Source organism: Hesperophylax consimilis, chromosome 4, assembly GCF_061612785.1.
Source record: "Hesperophylax consimilis isolate HC1 chromosome 4, BYU_Hcon_1.0, whole genome shotgun sequence".
NCBI lineage: Eukaryota > Metazoa > Arthropoda > Insecta > Trichoptera > Limnephilidae > Hesperophylax > Hesperophylax consimilis.
Genome location: NC_142839.1, coordinates 24,830,964 through 24,851,287, shown reverse-complemented (window position 1 = coordinate 24,851,287; position 20,324 = coordinate 24,830,964). Strand labels below are relative to the sequence as shown.

The 20,324-nt window shown below is 33.1% G+C and overlaps 1 protein-coding gene across 4 annotated transcripts in view; it reads left to right on the top strand.

The window, feature by feature from the left end:
- Positions 1-20,324, top strand: part of LOC149424418 (pseudouridylate synthase RPUSD2-like) — a 567,139-nt gene that overhangs the window by 320,229 nt on the left and 226,586 nt on the right. Inside the window, exon 1 of one of the 4 annotated variants that reach the window (XM_089651547.1) lies at positions 18,710-18,897. The exons of 2 other annotated variants lie outside the window; for them this stretch is intronic. The gene's annotated coding sequence lies outside the window, so the exon portion shown is untranslated. Of the gene's footprint in view, positions 1-18,709; positions 19,048-20,324 lie in introns of those variants that run through there. One more of the 4 variants, XM_089651546.1, reaches the window with a different exon arrangement.

Below are 20,324 nucleotides of genomic sequence, written 5' to 3'. Positions count from 1 at the left end.
TATTTTTTTGGAATTATGATTTACCTATACATTGAAACTTTGGATGCCACTCACAGATTTTACTAACATAAGCCTCTTTGTCGTCCTAGCTGCAATTCTAAATAATGTTGAACGTCTCCTGAAACTCTGACTCGTCTCCACCTTTAAAATGTTAGATGCTTATATAATATATGATTCTTAATCATGTTTTATATGAACCCATCAAAAGGTTGAGCAAAGGGCGATTAAAATAAATTCACCACTCGTGATTTTCCGCGAAATTTAACCTTTAAAGGAACATGAAACTTTTACTCGCAAGATTAAGCTCGCGTATATTGCGACCGAGGTACTATATTATTATTAAACTTGAAAGTCTTATATAAGTAAATATTCATTTACGATTATGAAAAGTTAAAATGATTTACTAACGACGTACCTATAAATCACTGTCAGTTTTGTGAAGAAAACACAACAGCTGGTGTGCCTGCCATATGTATTATCAGAATGTCATGTAAAGCATTTATGTTTCCCAGAATAACTTCTTCATCTCTTTCCAAAAATTTCGACACTATCACACGATGTATTAAAACAAAGCTATAACTTTCTTTAACAATTTGGCTAGTCGCGGTGGCAATCCTCCTACAATGAACGTCGTCAGATACTTAATCGATGTGTCAGTGTTGATTTATGACATGCATGCTCTGCTATAACGCGTCTTCTATTATTTTAATAATATTATTTGGTTTCTGTAGCTCACTCACAAAGCTCGCCAATAGTTGCGTAGAGAATGTGTCAGCGAATATATAATTTTCTGAACTTACGATAGCGATGTTCTGAAAAAGGCTAAGCCATAATGCGAATAGCGTAATGTGTCGCCTACCTTATCTTATTTGGATAGCTTTCAGAAAAAAATGTCTTCATGCCTTCGAAAATGAATAGCAAACAGTATTTTTTTTTCTTTCCAAATAATAACTAAAATAGCTGGAGAAGCAGTCGATTTAAAATTAGTGTGAATTAATTTTTAAAATATAAATTAAAAATAATGGACGAAAGAGACATATCTGGTCAGTTTTGGATAGATTTTGCTCTGCAGGTGAGTGATGACGAATTCCAGTCACCTTTGCATTGATCAGTTGGATTCATCCGGATTGTATCATTTGTCAAAAGAGGTCTATTTAAGACTAAAATGATTAAAATATTTTTGTCACAATAATGTGGCAGTACGTTGGAATTACAAATGTGCTAATTCATCATTATTAATAATTCTACTCTCTTGAGAGCTGGTTGACATATTATAATCTCATAGTGCGAATGCAAATATATTATTGTGTTGATCTGCCGTCTGCTGCCGAATTTGAAAATCAAGGACTGGAACTCAATTGCGAGTGCTATTTTCTGGTGAGTCTTTATGTTTATATGTATTTTGGTGGCTGGTTTATAAGTGTTGCTTCTCCTGCAGAGTGAATTCAATGATCAATCTATTTTTTTCATAGGGAATTAAAATATTCCTTGATGGTCTTTGCTACTTACAAGCTAGATCATCACCAATAGCAAAAAAAGAACTTATTGTTCAATTCATGATATTATGAACGATGTGCTCAATGTATACGATGACGTCATTTCTGAAATCTCGTAGACTGAATAAATATACCGATTCCAACAACAATTCAAACAAGATTCACCTTCTTGATAGATATTAATTGACATGTGCTCAAAGGATAACTAACTGGTAAAGATAATAAATACGATCCTATCCACGATATAATTTAAAAATCTGATTAAAAACTTAATAATTGTTTTCTTATTATATATTTTTTTTTAATTAAATCTTTGGCTATTTGCAAATTGGAATTTCACTACGAAGGTACTAGAATTGAAGCGTAGTTTTTTTTTTGTGTAGAATAAATGATTCTTCACAAACTTATTTCACCATGGAAGTTTATTTTTTTTACACGTAAAGACTAATCGTTTGCCAACTTTACTAACGCAGCCATAAAACTTTTTCAAATGTTTGTTATTTTAAAAAATAACTTTACATCAAGTATCTTTATATATAAAACTTTAGCCTGCGTATGTTTGCCCTCGCAAAACTCTAAAAGTAGTCGACCGATATCGCTGAAAATTACAAAAATTGTTCTTATTAGTGTCAGGAGTGTTCAGAGAGTGGTTTGAATAGAAAGAGAAGTCGGGGACTCCTGAGGAATATTAAACTCAATATATCTTCACTGGAATGAGAAACGGAGTGGCAGAGACGCTTTTTCATGGTTTTCATTTAGCATTGTTGATTTTTTGTATAAATATGTTGTAAATGTTATTTTAAAGACATTTGTAAATCTTGGATCTCCTAGAATTTTATACTATGAATATTTTTGGTTTGAATAACTATGGGTTCAATGCTATGTTGCTAATTTTTGTTCGCATTGTTACATAGGAATCTTTGTTGATGATATGTGTTTTACATAATTATTTTCAAATTCAATACGATATTTTATTCATCCAGGCTTTGTTATTAATAATGTGTTGGCGGTAGGGCGCGTTAACTTGTTTTTCGATTTTTTTTCTAATTTGTACAAAAAACATAATATTTTTTATTATTTATTTTTAGTGCGACGATTGCACGATTGATCTATCTAGGTAAAACCGCGCGTAACATAAATATTAGAGCAGGGTGCCCAACCCAAATCGTTTGATGGCCCTAAAAAATATTAGGTAGTCCACACATATAAAAATAAAACAAAGACTCAGTGGAACTGAAAAATCGGTAGATTGTTGACAAAAATCGGTAGGTCATCAATATATTAATAGGGTTCTAGATTGTGAATAACTCGCATCCTGGGGGTGGATTTTAACTGATTTCAGTAGGTTTTCAAAAAAAAAAAATGATTTTCACAAATTTTGAATATCGTTAGGTCGGTAGATTTTCGCCTTTTATTATATTTTTACACTACTAACACGAGTAAATAATACAAACAGTTAAAAAGTGTACAATTACTTGATTGTCAATGCTCAGATTATGGCTGTCTCACGGTCACTGTTGTATTGCCGGCACCACGTGCTTGTTGAGCGCGGGAGCCGGCATAAGCAGGACATTTAGGGCTCGGACTCTCGATCGGGGTTTTGATTTATTGCTTGACATCACCAGTATGAAATACCAAATGCTTTTTATATTTTCACAGAATTTCCACTTGTTTGTCCTTAGCACGTAATCAATTATTTAAAATAGACACGTGTTTAACCGGCGTGCTCACTCTCTCGCTATACACACACCTATGGGTATCCTCTTCACTCAACGTTAATTTATTAAAATCGGAAGTGCGGAAAAAATATACGGGATGAAATTGATTGCGAAAAAAAAATACCTAGTGCGGCTGGCACTTTTCAAGAAATAAATCAAAACCTCCATCAAGAGGCCAAGGTCTGATAACAAGAAAGTTCTAATTTCGTAAATATTATAAAAATAAAATAAACTTGGGAAAACGATTTTTTTATATGAATGCCATAATTAAAACATAGAAAGCTGAAAACTTTATTTTAGGCCATCGGTTGGGCATGACTGTATTAGATCAAAAGAACACTTTAGATGCTTAAGGCGTACTGGTTTTTCTGCCAATCATTTCATTGTTACTAACATACATTAAGTAAAAATATAGGAGTTCAATTAATAAAGCCTCAATAATTTTGTAGCATTAGAAATATCAAAATCAAATAAAAAATAAAATATTTGTCCAATTTCAAACAGACACTTAGAATTAAGCGACAGTTCGATTTAAAGTTGTTCCCTTTCTCCCTATATATCCTCCACTCTTCCCCTCCCCCTCTACCTACCCTTCTACCAGCATATCTCATGCTCTCCCTCTCATGCTTTCTCTTTTGCTTACCTTACAATTTTCCTCTGTACTGTAATTTAGTTTTTATGTTTACTGTCCTGATAAAGGTTGATAGAAACCTAAACCGGTAGACGTGTATGACTCAAAAAAGTGGTTTAAACGAAGACCTTTTTTGATTTGTATAATATTTTATACAAATCAAAATCGTCACATTGTGCCGAATCGCACATGTATATCTTTCCTTTCCGAGTATAAATGATTTAAATCGGAAACATTACCATTGCGTGATTTACTAGAGAAACATGCTCTGAAAATCCTCTGCATGCACTAAATTTGACGTAGAGGCTTTTCATGCAGCGCAAAAAAACATCCACTTTACACAAAATTGGTCAGAACTCCAATAAAACCAGAGTGCTGCTCGTCAATTGTACAATTTGTTTGAGTTTCTTCAATTGGGTAACGTGCTGTAAGTAATATTATTAAAATCGCGTTTAACTGCACGATTTAAAACGTTAAAAATTATTCTTCCATATTTTCATTGTTTTACCAAGCACACTTTGGCGCTTATTTCCCCATTAGCTCATTCCCGGACTAGTGAAAAATACAAATGCACAACTGCTGCACCGTGTAAAAGGAAAATGGCTGGAATAAAATATATAGGGGAAATCCCTCCAGAGTGCGCGAAACTTTTGTTATTCAGTTGTCCGATCCGATGGAGGTGCGTTTTTCACAAACGGTTTCATGTTTATAATATGATCATCTTTATATATAAAACTTCAGCCTGCTTATGTTTGCGCTCGCAAAATTCGAATAGTCGACCGATATCGCTTAAAACTTCAATGTTTGTTCTTATTAGTGCCAGGAGTGTTTAGAGAGTGGTATGAATGGTATAAGAAGTCGGGGACGCCCGAGGTTACTTAACGCAATATCTTTACACCGGAATGAGATACGGAATCGAATTAAAGTCTATGTAATGTAGTTTTTTAACAGTAACCTTCTGGGATATAGTAGTGAATGGTGAAAAAAGTCGGAGACGCCCGAGAAAGACATTAGCAATAGCGAAACATTGCGGGGTCTACTAGTATTTATATATTGTTGTACCATATACCGGTAGTAATGAATCATAAATCGTTCTAAAATAACATCCACAGTTACACATTCAAACGTCATTCAAATCAGATTTTTTTTAAGATGCACAAGCTTTTTTATTTTGTATTGATAGTTTTTGATACATCTCAATTGAACAGTTAAAAGAATAAAAAGACAAAGATAAAATATTTAAAAAAACTCACAAAGCAAAGCTTATGCTTTTTTATATCACGTGGGTATTGTGATATAAAAAAATTGTTATATTTCTATAATTTCAGAATTAATCACAAAATTAAGGAATTAATTTTCTTGTTAACCACTCGAGCGATTCCTAGCTTATTATGCCAACTTAAAAATATGGGATAAACGGTGATAAATCTAGGTGGATTCTTTGGTTTTAAACCGCAGTAAGCAGTTTCATGTCTTTCTATATTAATATTTTGAGGAATTGTATTTATTAAAATATATTGTAAATGTATTTTATATGGCACTAATGATCGAGTGGAAGAATAAATTTAATAAAAAAAAAAAACAAAAATATGACAGTTTCAGTAGAAGTTTTAAACGAAACATAAACATACGTCATTGAAGTGACTAGTTTGAGAAACTGTTTTTTCAAGTGATTTCATTTTTTAAATTGCTTCAGTAGGGTTAAATACTACAAAATTTTCTGACAAACCAAATGTGCCAATGAATTTATTCGCCGTTATAAAGAAGTACGGCAGCTGCGTCTTTTGGCAAAAGCGCGACAAACGGGGTCCCATTGTTGTCCCGAATCGGGTCATTGTGTATTCATCTCGGTTTCCGGGGGGCTTAAATGTTTTCGCTTTCCCGCTTGAAACCAGTGCAACAGAATCTGTTATTTGTAGTTGCCGACACTTCTGCTGGCCGTGTTCATTAATGGAATTTTCATTCCGAAAGTTCAAGCACTAGGAATCGTATCGTACGAAATGCGATAACATAGAATAAGTAGTCCTTAAATTGCTGTGCGAAATTTTGACGGCTCAATGGTTAAAGTCATTAAAATGTTTTGTAATAATATGGCAATTTTGAGATTGATTTTTATTAACCTTAGTGCAATAATTAATCAATGAAATTATGAAATCTCTGCGGTAAGTCTCTTTTTTATATTTTCCTAATTATTTTTATTGATAGTTGTTAATTTTACTCTTATTGATTTAATAATAAAACACTTAAACAGTCTTACTCATAAAGATTATTATAATTACCTAATACGCCGCTACAGCGCTGATATAGCTATATGGTGAGAAGTGCCGTATACTGCTCGGGTTAAAATATTTTCTTCTTATAACATTCATGCAAGATTTTTTTAGATTGGCACCACTTTTTTCCAATCCTCAAAAATACGGTCATTTTTTCATTTCGCGTTTAGTTGCTAACTTCACGTTTCTTCGGATGACATTAGAACTAGAATTAGAGGTTTGGTGGGGTAGGTATATTATACATCAAATAGAAAAATAATTAACGAACTGAATGTACGAATTTTATACAACAATAATTAATTAATCTTATTACTGAACATTTTTTTAGTAGACACATTTTTACTGGAGACTGCGTTTGGGAACCTCTTTATTCTTCCCAACTGAGATTTTTTTAAATTAATTTGTTTAGTGTTTTGAGAATAAGTCAGTTTGAAGTCCAGTATTACTCCCAAATATTTAGTTTCAAACACTTCTTTCAAAGTTTCACCGTCTATCTATCATTTCTAACGCAAGATCAGCATTATCCTATTCTGCTGGATGAAACCCCTAATGTATTTGTAACCCATTCCATCAATATTTCATTAAATCAGTTTACTCCTGACCAGCAACACTTTAATCAATTGAATTCCTGCATACCCCGCCGAGGCACTGGCGGACATCAAGCGCAAGGGAGAATACGAAGAAGGGGGATCCAGCTCGTCTACATATCCGATAGAGCTTTTCCCAGGAAATTGTATGCTAATTGTACGATAAACTTTATCACGGGATCTTACACGCTAGAGCCGCCCGCTGAATATTAATAACTTTAATTCTAAATCTGCTCCCCGACACGATGGCGAATGTTTCCACTTCGGCATGACATGTTTCTGTATAATTAAAGTTTTTGACGTACCTATTTCCAGTGTGTTAATTCTGAATTAATTGTTTTTTTCTTTGTCCGCAGGTAAACAAAAGTTTTGCTACTCGAAATTTTACAAATACCATAAGTCGTTGCACAAAGTTCACCGAAAAGGTAAGTTTGTTTTTTTAAATCGTCCTGTTGGGAAAGCTGCTTATTATTCGCTTGTTCGTGCAATGAGGTAAGGTAACAAAATCATACTTTTTGGCTGTCGAATTTTAAATTGTGCTATTGGAACCTAACTTAACAAACCAATACCTATTATAGAACGGTCGAATAGCGACATTCAATTTAATTTTAAATTGTGCTATTGGAACCTAACCTTACATACCGATACCTATTATAGAACGGTCCAATAGCGACATTCAATTTAATTTTAAATTGTGCTTTTGAAAACCAACTTTACATACCAATACCTATTATGGAACGGTCTAATAGCAACATTCAATTAAAATTGGTGTTTATGTATAAATTCTTTATTTAATAATTTATGTACATATTAACAATGATTACCTACAATGTATGTAGGTACTCTCCTAGGTAGATAGGTATTATATTGTGTGGTATGTATTTTCAAAATTGTATCTTTCTTTTCATATGTCGTGATATTTAGTGAAACGTAGTCCATTTGCACCCTATTATGTTTTTTACTATACCTTTAGAAGACTTTTTTTCTGGGAAGTTCCTAATAAATTCTTACACCCTGTGGTTATTTTAATATAACTTTTAAAATTTCCCCGTTCCTACATGACTTCGTATCATAAATTTTATTTTACTAGAAAATATTAAAGATGCCGCCATCGTACAAACAAGAAGAGCCATAACATTTCCAATAAGGCGGAAGGTAAGATGTCTTTCTAGTAAGATTATGTCCTACCCAAACCTTAGTCTCCAAACAACATTACATCCTTTGCAATTTGCGATACGACCGACTTTCTCTGTCCCCTGGGAGAGCCCTTTCTGCTCCCGGCTCTGCTCTGCTTTCTGGTTTACGTTTTCCCGATTACTGTGCAATTGAATTTATTGTTTATCAAAAATATGTTTTCTTCAGATTATAAAAGATGGTTCTCTTATTTATTTATTTTTTGCATATTTTACTAGGTACTTAAACATGACCTTAGTTTTCTTTCGTTTATTGAAAATATTGGTTGGGGAGAAGGGATTTGGTGATGAACAACATATGTATTATTTTGTTGTGTTGTCGAATATTTTCTAAAATGGACAACTAGACTCACATGTTTCCAGTTTGCTTGGATAATCTAACGAGGAAACTACCGCTAGTCTTTAAAAAATACATATTTATTTCATTACAGTAGATGCTACGTACAGTACATTTGATGCGTACATGGTAAAAATGATAATTGAAAATATTTAAAATGTCTGTAAGCTAAATTGTGTCTTATCAGGTCCATATTAGTTACTAGCTACATTTGTTTAACAACCGTATATTTGAAATCTTACTAATAAAGAAACCAATATAAAATGGTTAAAGGGAATATATATACGTTGTTTATCCACTTGAGCGATTTTTGGCATATTTTGCCAAGTTTGCAAAAACGTTTTAAGCGATCGCTCGCCATAATGTACCAAATTTATAAAACCTAAAAATATGGAAAAAACGGTCGAAAATCTATGTGGATTCATTGACTTTAAACCGTTGTTTAATGTTTCCATATTATTTTTTTAAGGAATGGTATTTATTAAATCGAAAGGTAAATGTTTATACATATGACACCAATCGCTGAAGTGGTTATCTAAAACGTTTGTTTATCTATTTTTAAACTATCGATAAAAATAAATTCTTATCCAATTTCGTAATTTTTCTAAGGTATTTTAAATGTTCTCTATATTTCTTCATGTTTAAGATGTCGTAAAAATAAATAATATTTTAGAAAATAGATAAAATTACCTTGATTAATATGTTTTATAATATTTAAAAATTGCAACGTTTTAATTTCAAACATAATTTTTTTTTAAATTATCATAAAGATTTTTAGTCAAAACGTCGAAATATTTCTAAGTTTTCAAAATTTAAAAACACAGTCCTTTTATTTAAGGACCTTACAAGAAAGCTATCACATTTTATCTCGTGCATACAGTTAAACATTATCAAAAATTATGATAAGAATTCCCAGAGCATAAAATTTGACATTTTGGAATCATTTTTGCACAATGCAGACGTTGATTACTTGAATTTGTATTTGCCTATACGTGCATAAGGCATTTATTTTATTTTTAAAAAAAACACACTACTTTAATGGAATTCTTATAATACTATACAGGCGATAAATGTCAACTAAAAAACAATATGTCTGAACCTCGGTTTTTCCGATAACACGAAACTAAATTCCCAGCATGATACTATTAATCGATTAAAATTGATGTAAAATAACACAAATAATAGTGAATACATTGAATTATACTAATATTATAGTGAATTGGTTATTAGAATAGAAATTATGAACAAAAACATTCACATCACAAATCAAAATTGTCATTTTGCCAAAATGCATTGTTGCCAGTTTTTTCGCAGCCATTTAAAGACATTTTTTTTTTTTTATTAATTCGGAATAGAAATTGTACAGTCTTTATTCAATGTATAACAAAAACATTGTTCAACCATTGGAAAGTGTTTTTTTTAGTAATAAGACTGTTCGATGTCTTCTAAGATAATTTCAGTATTTGATTCTCCAATATTATAGATTTCGAAATGTACAAATAAAACAATTATATTATATTAATTGAATTATTATTAAAACTTTGGATAGTGGAATACTAAAACTTTAATTACAGTTGGAGAGAGGGGAATTTAATTGCAGTAATACTGCAATTTAAGTTATTTAAAATTAGTTGACGGAGATAACACTTTTGATTAGTTTACATTACTAGGTAGTATTAATAAGAGTGGTTCAACTGTTCCCAACCGTTTAGATCCAGTGAGACTATGGCATCCGCAATTTGGGTATTTTGTGAGGCCTAAGGTAATGGGAAGGGGAAGGAGACGGGAAAAGAAGGTGGAAATGTACCTGGATATTCAGATCTGGTCACCAAACACAGCTATGCCATTTTCAGCAACGTTTCAATTCTGAATGGTGGTTTTACACCAGGGCGATACTAAGAGCATCTTCCACTCTGTAATGTGTCGAAAATATACTATTTTATTATTAAAAATCAATAAATTGCGAAATAACACAATGTATCAAATAAAATTTACTTGCGCCTGCCGGGATTTGAACCCGCGACCTTCAGATTGCTAATCGAGAGCCTTACCTCCCGACCACGGAGGCTGTCAATATGGCGATAAATGGGGTGATCTGATGATTTTACAAAGACAATCGTGATCGGTTATTATATTTAATGTAATAACCTAATGACTGAAGATTTAAAATCATTTCAGTTAAAGAAATTCTGCGGCATTCAGCACATTATTAACCACACATGTAAATAAGCTAGAGCCCATTCTTAATACCATTTTCAATAAATGACTAGTGGTAACTTATTTATAAATATGACGCATACAAAAAAATATGGTAAAAATAGTTAGATTACATGATTCCTAGTTGATTTGACATTAGAGTTAGTGACAGTCATTGTACAAAAATAAAATAAAATATGGCACCAAGAAAAAAATAAAACTTTGTCATTATTTTATTATTTAAATAAAAGACAAGAGGATATGCATTAGTGCCCAGTGAATTAAACCAATGAAGAAGAAAAACAAAAACCTGTCATACAATTACCTCGTTCAAAGAACAAAACTCAAGAGCTAGTTCAAGCTAGGCAAAAGAGTTACCAATAATGGCATAACGGATAACAAATATAAGCAATAATTATCCGCCTGAAACATCCATACAAATTGAAAATATCTCACGAGTAAAAATACTTATTGCTTATAAATATAATAAGCAATAATACTAATAATATTTGTAGAATAGTATAGAAATATAAACCTCCCAAATAGCGCAAGGCGATGGGTCGAGAGACCAGTTGGCGAGATCAAAGGGTCTCCCCAAACCAGCCTCTCCCGATCTGGCACACCACGCAGCTGGTGGGCCGCCGCATCCTGAAAACAACTTACAGCATGAACCCGGGCACCCCTGCTAAATCACCGAACGTAGCGAACCATTTGGGATGACCTATGTAGAGGTGTTGGTTATCCAACAAATGGTTCCCGGGGCGGCGGTACCAAACCCAACTCCCAAAATTACTACTATTATATCGTTATTTTACATAATTTAAAACTACCCTTAAATAATGAACTAGATTTATTAATTACTTTTTGTCTAATTTGTTATATATTCACATCACGCTATTTGTCTCCGAAAACAGCTGGTAGGGTCTCCTAAATAAGCTAGTGAATGTAGTGAAGTAATGCGTACGACCGATTATTAATATGAGAGTATGGATTGTATCGGGAGCATCTCCTATCCTCTTCCTATTTTCCTCTTCCTCTCCCCTTCCTTTAACTCCAAATTAATTTTAAGATATTATAACTTCGTTTCTAATGAACTTTAACATAAGAAACTTCTGTGGCTTGACTTCAGTTAACTTGTATATTTATATCTATCATTGAATATTATATAAAAGCTGTTTGTTTCTTACAAAATAAATAAATAATTAAAATAGCAAACACCAAAATGTTGATAAATGAATGCTTCTTTAGGTGGAATAGCATTGCCGCCTGTATAGTATTTTATTATTTATTGTCATTATTTGAGGTACCTGCTGTGTTTATGTCTTATCTGCCTGTCCTTTAGGATTTCGGTCCACTCTCCTCCTGCCCAGTGCCCGACATGGAACGGGCGGGAAAACTTTTCGGTTTTAGATCTTTACATCTCGAACTTTTATTGCCCTTTGAAGAAACATAAAAAGTTGAAAGCTTTCCGAAACAGGCTGAACGAAAATAAAGGTTTGTACTGTGATATATTATTCTGACATTTGACGGGGGAAGTAAAATTTGTTTAAGGCAACCTAATAGCGGGACTTAGCTCGACGCATCTGATGAACGTATTACTTGTTTCTAGAGGTATTTCAACCGATGTAAGTTATTTATAAATTAATAAAAACAGGACTACCATTAAAATATTTTATGTAAAACAGTTAGAAAATTTTAAAAAGCGTTTTTTAACTATAAAATTAGCGGTAAGCACCACGTTTAATTTTTCTATGCGATAAATTAGTAACTCCCGAGGTATCCCTCTAGAAACATTTGAGGTTTTAGTAATACGTTCATCAGAAATAATTAAAATAAACGATAACCGGAAAGATCGATTTTCTAGGCCTGCTATGGTGAAGTCGACCGCAGGTCTGTCCAATACACCAGCATTACAATTTTAAACACTTGGTTTTAACCATTTCATTTTTTACGTACAACCGACATCTTTCGTAAGCAATGCTTACCTTTTTCGAGGCTTAGGTACTTAAAACAGATTTAATATACCGTATTTCAGTTGTAACCCTTTCGGCTAATTTGTTCGGTTTTACGAACAAACTACTACTATCCTTAGAGTCAATTTGTTCCCTTCTGGGAACAGCTCATATGGTCTCATAGATATTGTTGTGTGTCCCTTGATATAATGGTGAGGATAATTACTATTATATTAATTATTTAAATAATATTCTAGTAACATAATTATGATAATAATAGTTAAAAAATAATATTATTATTTGTTTTTTTTAGACTGAAGTACCATACAAGTGGTAACATCTTTTTGGAAAATCCCGTATAATGCTTAATATTCCAGAGGCCTGAGCAGTAAGTAAACCCTTGAGAGGTTACCATTGATTTGTAAACATGTCGGTTGTGCCTAAACAATAAAATGCGTTATCTTAGTGTTTTTTTTTAATTTTTTTTTATTAGAATTAAAAATGTTGCCACAAAATAAGTTTCTTTCAAAGGAAAGTAAAATGGTATAGTTTATTTACGTTTGCAAGTAGTTAGCTTAGGATTGGTTACATCCAAAGCTGGACACGCATTTGCAAATGATAAAGTAATTTTCTAAACTAAACACTCGGCTTTGTTGAACAAGGGATGCCCCGGCCACAGTGGCTACAACAGCTGACTGAACATTTTCTCGCAATATGCAAATGGACTAGAATAACTTACGACTCGTTCACTAACTCTTTCTCAATGGGCCACTTACAAGGTGTTTGTTATTTAGATTATTCAAGAAATGTCATGTCTGTTCATAGTCATCCTATATTTTCTACACCAATGTATATTTTCAACGGAAAAATCTAATATTTTAAGAAGTTTACATCAAAGGAGAGAAAAGATGCATATCGCCACTTAAAAAAAACACAGCGAAAAATCATCTTCATTGTATTGAATTTCATTATTAATGTGGCTTAAATTTATTTATTTCTTTCTTCATGTTCTCTATAAAACGCTAATACACCAATATGTTACGAAGAAGATTACAAATTTACGGTTTATATAAAAAGGTCATGGGGGCAGTTTTACTAATTTATGACATGCGTCTAAAAACAGGTTATTATGTTTGTCTAGGTAATCTTTGGGGATGCTGCGTGGAATGCCTTTTTAAGAAAAGGAAGAAGAGGAAAGTCTGCGAAGGAAAATGGTATGAAGGGTGGGTAGGAATCTGGGGGTCAGTGCGTCCAGGAGTGACAGATGTTTAAATTCATCCCTTCCTCTGCTGTGCAAGATGATGGGTCTAGAAAGTCCTGCTGCAGAGGTAAAAATATCTTCCTTAACCAGTCTCTCCAAATCCGGCCCGCTAAACAGAATGCAGGAAACAGGCGCTTCCGCCGCCAAGACCTAGATAATCCTCACCCCATGAACCCGGGCACCCCTCTAAGTCACCAAATGGAGTGAACCACTTGGGGTGACCTATGGCAGAGGTGTTGGTCATCCAATGAATGGTTCTTGGGGCGGCGGTACCCATACCCGCCTCCTAAATTAGAACTCACCTCTTTCAAAATACACGGATTAAGTATGGTTGCAGAGATTAACTTTAAAAAATGTTAAAGTTTTTTTTCGGCGGGCTTCTGAGGTGTTGAAATCCAGCATTCCTGTTAAGACGGCACGAATTCGCCCCAGCAAGTCTAGAAAATTGATCTTACCGTGAAGTATATTTTAATTATTTCTGATGAGCGTATTACTAAAATCTCGAATGTTTCTACAGGAATACCTCGGGAAGTGACTAATTTATCATCTATAAAAATAAAATCTGGTGCTTACTGTTAATTTTATAATTAAATGTTTTATAAAATTATATAACCGTTTTACATAAAATATCTTTATGGTAGTGTTTTTTTTGTTAATCTTAAATTTAAATTTAATAACTTACCGTATGTATCGGTCTAAAAAAATACATTTTATTTTTGGAATAACTTAATGAATAAAACCTCGAATCGTATTATTTAATTATTGTAGGCAATATTCTCTAATTTTTCTAATTTTTATCTTTATCTTTTTCTAATTTTTCTGTTTCAAATTTTCGTTTAGGAATCGCCAATATTGTCTTAAATAATTTTTAAAAAGACATGTTATCGTTACGAATTCGTCAGAATTAATTAAAATGTGAGCCTCGGGCAGACGCCAGTTATTATTCTCGAATCTGGATTCGCCTTAATATCAAGGATTGATACAGGAATTATGTTTATTCGAAAGTACAGTACAGTGTATGTATATTTCCGCGTAAACAGGTAGCGCATATTTTTTGTACTCTTTATTTTTGTCAAACTATAAATCAAAAATATTTTGTAATTATGAATATAATATTACGTAATTTTAAATGATGTAATAATGGTAATTATTGCGTTAAAACAACATTTGCTGCGTAAAATTTGTATAACATTCTTTTCTCTTTGTCTGTTTAGTTATGCCAGGCAAAAAAACTCAATAATGAACGTATTTGTCAAATATCACCTAAATCTGCTTCACACTCGGATTTTTGTAAGGATCAATATGTTTTATGCTGGAAACTTTTTTCTGTCTCCTTCCCCTCCTCCGAACCCCAAACCCAACCCGACCAACTTTTTCCGTATAGATAACTAGAGTTTTCTCACTACCTCCACGACATCTCATGGTGGCCAAAATTTATGTTGATAATCATCTGATCAAGTTCCGTTGATAGCGCTCTTTGATCTGCCCTGATAATTTTTTTAAATTATAAATTTTCTCAACTTTTGGATTATATTATCAAATTCGTCAATCTGATAAATCGAATTGGTTTTATCGAATAAATTTTTTTTTAATGTTTTTATGTTTTACCCGTGACACGAATTATTCCGTGTCTGCATGAGCTGCCAATCAAGAAATTTTATCGACATTGACAATCTCGCTGCTATTTCCATAAAGGAAATTGTATTTCTTTCCCTTAACCCCTCAGGCTAATTTGTTCGGTTTTAGGAAAAAGCAGCTATAACCCATAGAGTAAATTTGTTTTCTTTTAGGAACATGGCATATGGTCTCATAGAAATTGTCTCATTGTACTATCATTGTGAGAAATCTTTATCTTTGAATAGTATAAAACAAAGTCGCTATCCGCGACTGTCTGTTTGCACACTTAGTTCTTCTAAACTACGGAACGGATTTTGAAAGCGTTCTCACTATAAGTTAAAGAATAATAATACATGTATATTTAATTTATAGAAAGTAGAGAAAAGTCGAGCGACGCCGTGTACACGTCAGCTATCATGATCTAAACGCTATTATAAAGAGAAAACACTACGCTTTATATTCTAATCTAGAAGTTTACCACAGAGAAATTAAAATGTACAACTCTATGAAACAAAGGTTTCGACAGCAATTTAAAAAAAACTATGATTTTTTTTTATATTAATTTATATTTAAATGTAACGACAAAATAGTGAGTGACAGTTATATATTTTTACGTTACGTCATTTTACAAACGAAAAACGTAAGGTGAGGCATTTTTAAAATTTTAATGTTTCAATTCAAAAAAATTAATGAAAAAAAAATATTTTTATTTATTTATATTATTTTCTTATTATTTAACAAAAATTAAGTTCTGCAAGTATTTTTGCAAGTAGGTATAGCCTTGAAATCCGTTACAGATTTAACAAAACAAATAAGTACCAAAAAATACTTGCACAACTTAATAATTATATTATTAAATTTGATTTTAATAAATTTAAAAAAAATGAGTTCTACGAATGAAACACAAAAACAATAAATAAAAAAATTATACGTTTATTTCCGATAATAAAATTAAATAGAGTTATTTCTTCAAATTTTACCAACAGTTTTTAGTTTTCGGTTATTTTCAGGAATATTTTATCATTTGAATTTGGATGAAATGAGAAAATACAAACAAATTCTCCGACCTTCTTACAGCGTCTTTAATAAATATAATGGTTAATATGCCAGAGGTCTGTGCGGTTAAGTCAGTAACGATTCATTAAGTGACATTTATGGGAATTAAAATTATTCACCATAAAAAAGCATTATGACTCTAGTCGGACTCATTTTTTATGAAGGTCCTTTTATGTTACATTCCAATTATTTTGGTTTAGGTCTCATTAAAATGATATTTCTTATCGGCTGGAATCTACTGCTGGTTAATTTAACATTATCTTCGTTTTATTTATTCACCATCTACAACGAAATGATCGTGAATTTTGTACGTTATTTTTTAAGCGATTCCCTCCTAAAAAATGCTGTACGTTCTGAGTAAATGATTCCGTACTTGGTTTTATGACTATGATTTCAGTCTTTTAATAACCAACTACTGATTTATGAAAACTTATAACTGAGACCTTCGCAATCATTTATATCTGTGTTGTTTATGTTACCGCCTGCCAGTTTCCGTGTGAGAGCTCGTATTTTTTTTTGCAAAGTTTCCACTTAATTCTCTGGAGATTCGCAAAGAGGCCCTAGCGCTCGTCGTAAAGGATTAAACTTCTCGGGGGTTGTTAACTTTAGGTGAAATCGTATTTTTACTAAAGAGTTTCATCCTGAAAGTAAGAATATTATGGCTAATATACATTTTCATGCAAAGAGAATGTTTGCATCTTTCCATATAATTTTTAAAATGATTTAACTTTTTTAATTTACGATGTAAACATATAAATTTGTTTTTTACCGCATTTCCTTCATCAGGAGAATATTTAAACTAACTTATAAGATATACAATTCTGAAATTTATATTTTTTTCTCTATATATTGTATTTGAGTGGGAGGTGAGCAAAGGGGAAGAGGTAATTAAGGGATTTATGTCTAAATAGGACTAAAATATCAATTTATTTGATTGTTCAATGAACTAGAGTTATTAAGGGATTTTCCGATTTTCAGTGCTTCTAAGTTATCTTATGTTTTGGCTTTATTGTTATGGTGAAGAATTTTAACCCCCTATTAAAAGTTACAAAAGTATAATCGGTGGAAATGAGATGATTAACTAACTCTGAAAAAATATTGTTATTTAAACTACTTAAGTTTTAGTTTGTTTTAATGTTGTCCTGATGAAGTAAGGGTACTTCTGAAACCGGTTGTGTGTTATTAAAATAAAGTGTAACGCTGTACGGAACGTTGGCCAAATAAGGGGTAGCGCAACACGGCGTAGTATCCCAAAAATAAATCACGATATTACTTTTAATAATGTTTTATTCTAGTCGTGTGTTATAAACGCTCGTATCGATTGGTACATTTCATTTCTAATTCCTACTTATTTTTCATGTAAAGAGTACCGACTTAATAATCTTGGAATGCGTACTTCGTATATTGCGTTAGAGAACAATAACAAAGACATTTTCTTCGATTAAGGCAACTGTTATGCTATGCCTTGCATGCATGTTTCTATACTTTATTTTCATTGGAAATTTACGCCAGGCAGTTATTTGAATATCGTTCAAATCTTTCCAACACAACACGAATGCCGCGCTCGATAAAGCGCGTTAAACATCGTGTTGAATTCGATAAATCTGAGTTTTGTTGCTTGTTAGGCGACGCTATTTAACAAAGATTTGTATCTAGGTAATTACACGTTGATACGGTTACAATTATTATATTTAGTTACCATAGAAATATTACTCCCGGATTAGGCCTTCACGGAACGGTGTTAGAAACGATCGCACCATTCAAGGATTGCGTGAAACAAAACGGAAATTAGAGAGAACATTAACGACAGATTTCAAGTTTTATAGGTTCCTAGAAAACTATAATTATAAGTGTATGGTTTCATTTGCGTGCTAATAAAGCTTTTTTTTACTTTCAAAAGCGCACTTATGTTATATATATACATATTTGTTCTTATTAAAAATACAATGCAATAGTAGTGACAACTTTTCCATAAATGCACACAATAAACATTATTTTACCCACCATCTAATATTGATAACCACTCATTTGCGGATCATGCCATGTCCTAAATCACTTAATTACAATCGATGTCTTCTATAGTGCTCTATAAAGCATAATATCTTTTTAGCGTTTCAACAAATTTTTTTCTTCAAATAATGTGGTTGAAGTAGGCAATTAAATCACTTGTGCACTTTTTTAGTTCTGAGTTGCGTAGGTGCAATGCATTTGTTGTATGTCGCGCATCACCTGCGGGGTATAAACTAGAGCCAAAGGGATGGTTTCCGCTTCTACCTGAGCAACCCTCGCAAGGAAGTATGCGCGGCGGGAGGGCGCGGAGTAGCGGGGGCGTCGCGGCGCGGGCGTCGTCAGTCCCCTTCGCGGCGTCGCAGCGCGCAGGTGTTTCCCGCCAGTTGTTGTTCCGTTCCCAGAGAGCGCGCACGCAAACATCGCAACCTTTGTCGGTCGAACTCTAAATTTGCGCGAACTATCCGATTCGAATTCACCGAATCTTTTCCCGAAACATTTTCTTGAATACCATGAAAACGTTTCAGTTTTACTGCAGTTGAGCGATCTTTCGGCGAGCTGTATATTTTTGAAGTATACTTTTATTTTTGAAGTTTCGCGTGTTTATGTACTTTTGAACTGTTGATTTAAGATAATCTTCAATTGGTTTTCAGTGAAAATGGACCAATAATAGTGTTATGTTGTGATGTAATCGCAGTGTTTTGCCGAGTCCACACCGGTCTGGTAGGTCTTCCATAGGCGATGATTTATTTTAGTGTTTCGCCCGATGCCCTACGTCTGGCAACTACATCAATCCACGTGGCTAGACTCACCCGCTGCATGCCGCACGCCGCACGCCGCGCGCCGCAAGCTCCTCGTCACTCTCCGCCGCGGCCAGCCCGTCCGCGTCCGTCCTAAACTTGGAGCGCCACTTTGTCCTTAGTTTGGTATTTATGCATCTTTATGGTTGTCACTTCAATTGGATCATTTCGTGGTCACCCCGTTACCGCTAATCACGAACTGGTGCGTTTCTTTATCAAATGTTAAATAATCATTCATTCAGTTGAACTAAAACTTGACAAAAACCATTATTTACAAATAGTTTGTTAAGATTTTTAAAAACGCTGGCATCGATTATCAAACAGATTTTATAAGTTTCATATAACTTAACAATAAATGTTCCTAATTCCAGGAAAAAGTGGTTGATGAATTAATAGATATGCAATATTATACAACCAGTTTGTTTGCTGCTGCGGCAGAAATCGAACCTGCAACCTTTTTAAGCCTATTTTTTTAACTCTCTCTCTCTCTCCAAAGCCTGCCATAATGGTTACACGTAGGAATTGTTTAATATTATTAAAAATTCAACCAAAAAGTTATGAAACCAAAACAATAAATATTAAAATATGATATTGGATATTCAAATGTATTTTAATAGTATTGTTTCATTTTCCGACAAAAATCAAATTATTCGTGTGTATATAGCTAAAGACCACGATTAATTTTCTCTGAGTACCTTTGTACACAACCATTTGACTTCCGACCTGAAGTATATGATTTAAGGCCGGCCTGCTAGAGCAGCTAGAGGTAAGAGCCTCGATTACCTCCTATAAAGTATCTGTCAATATGCTCCTGGCCAGCTCAACCACTTAATCAAATGTCTGGCTGTATAGTTCTGTGCCGCTCGAGCGCTGCTTTTATTCAGGGATGATTAATGGCCCCTGCTGCCGTAGAGACAACACTTCATACGAGCTGTCGAGAAATTCGCGGAAAACGCGCCGTACTGGAGAAACATCAAATTATTTAATGCCACTTGTGTGTAAATTGAACTAACAAGAAACATTTCAATGATTGGTTTATTACTCTTCACGTATCTGTAATGAGTTACTCGTCATTTGAAACCATATTCAAACATACTGGTTCAACGGAAAACCTGTTTTAATTTTATTTTTAGCAGTTTTTCAAAACAGGCTACCGTCAGTCACAACAAGAGCATTTGAATTAAAATTAGAATATGGATC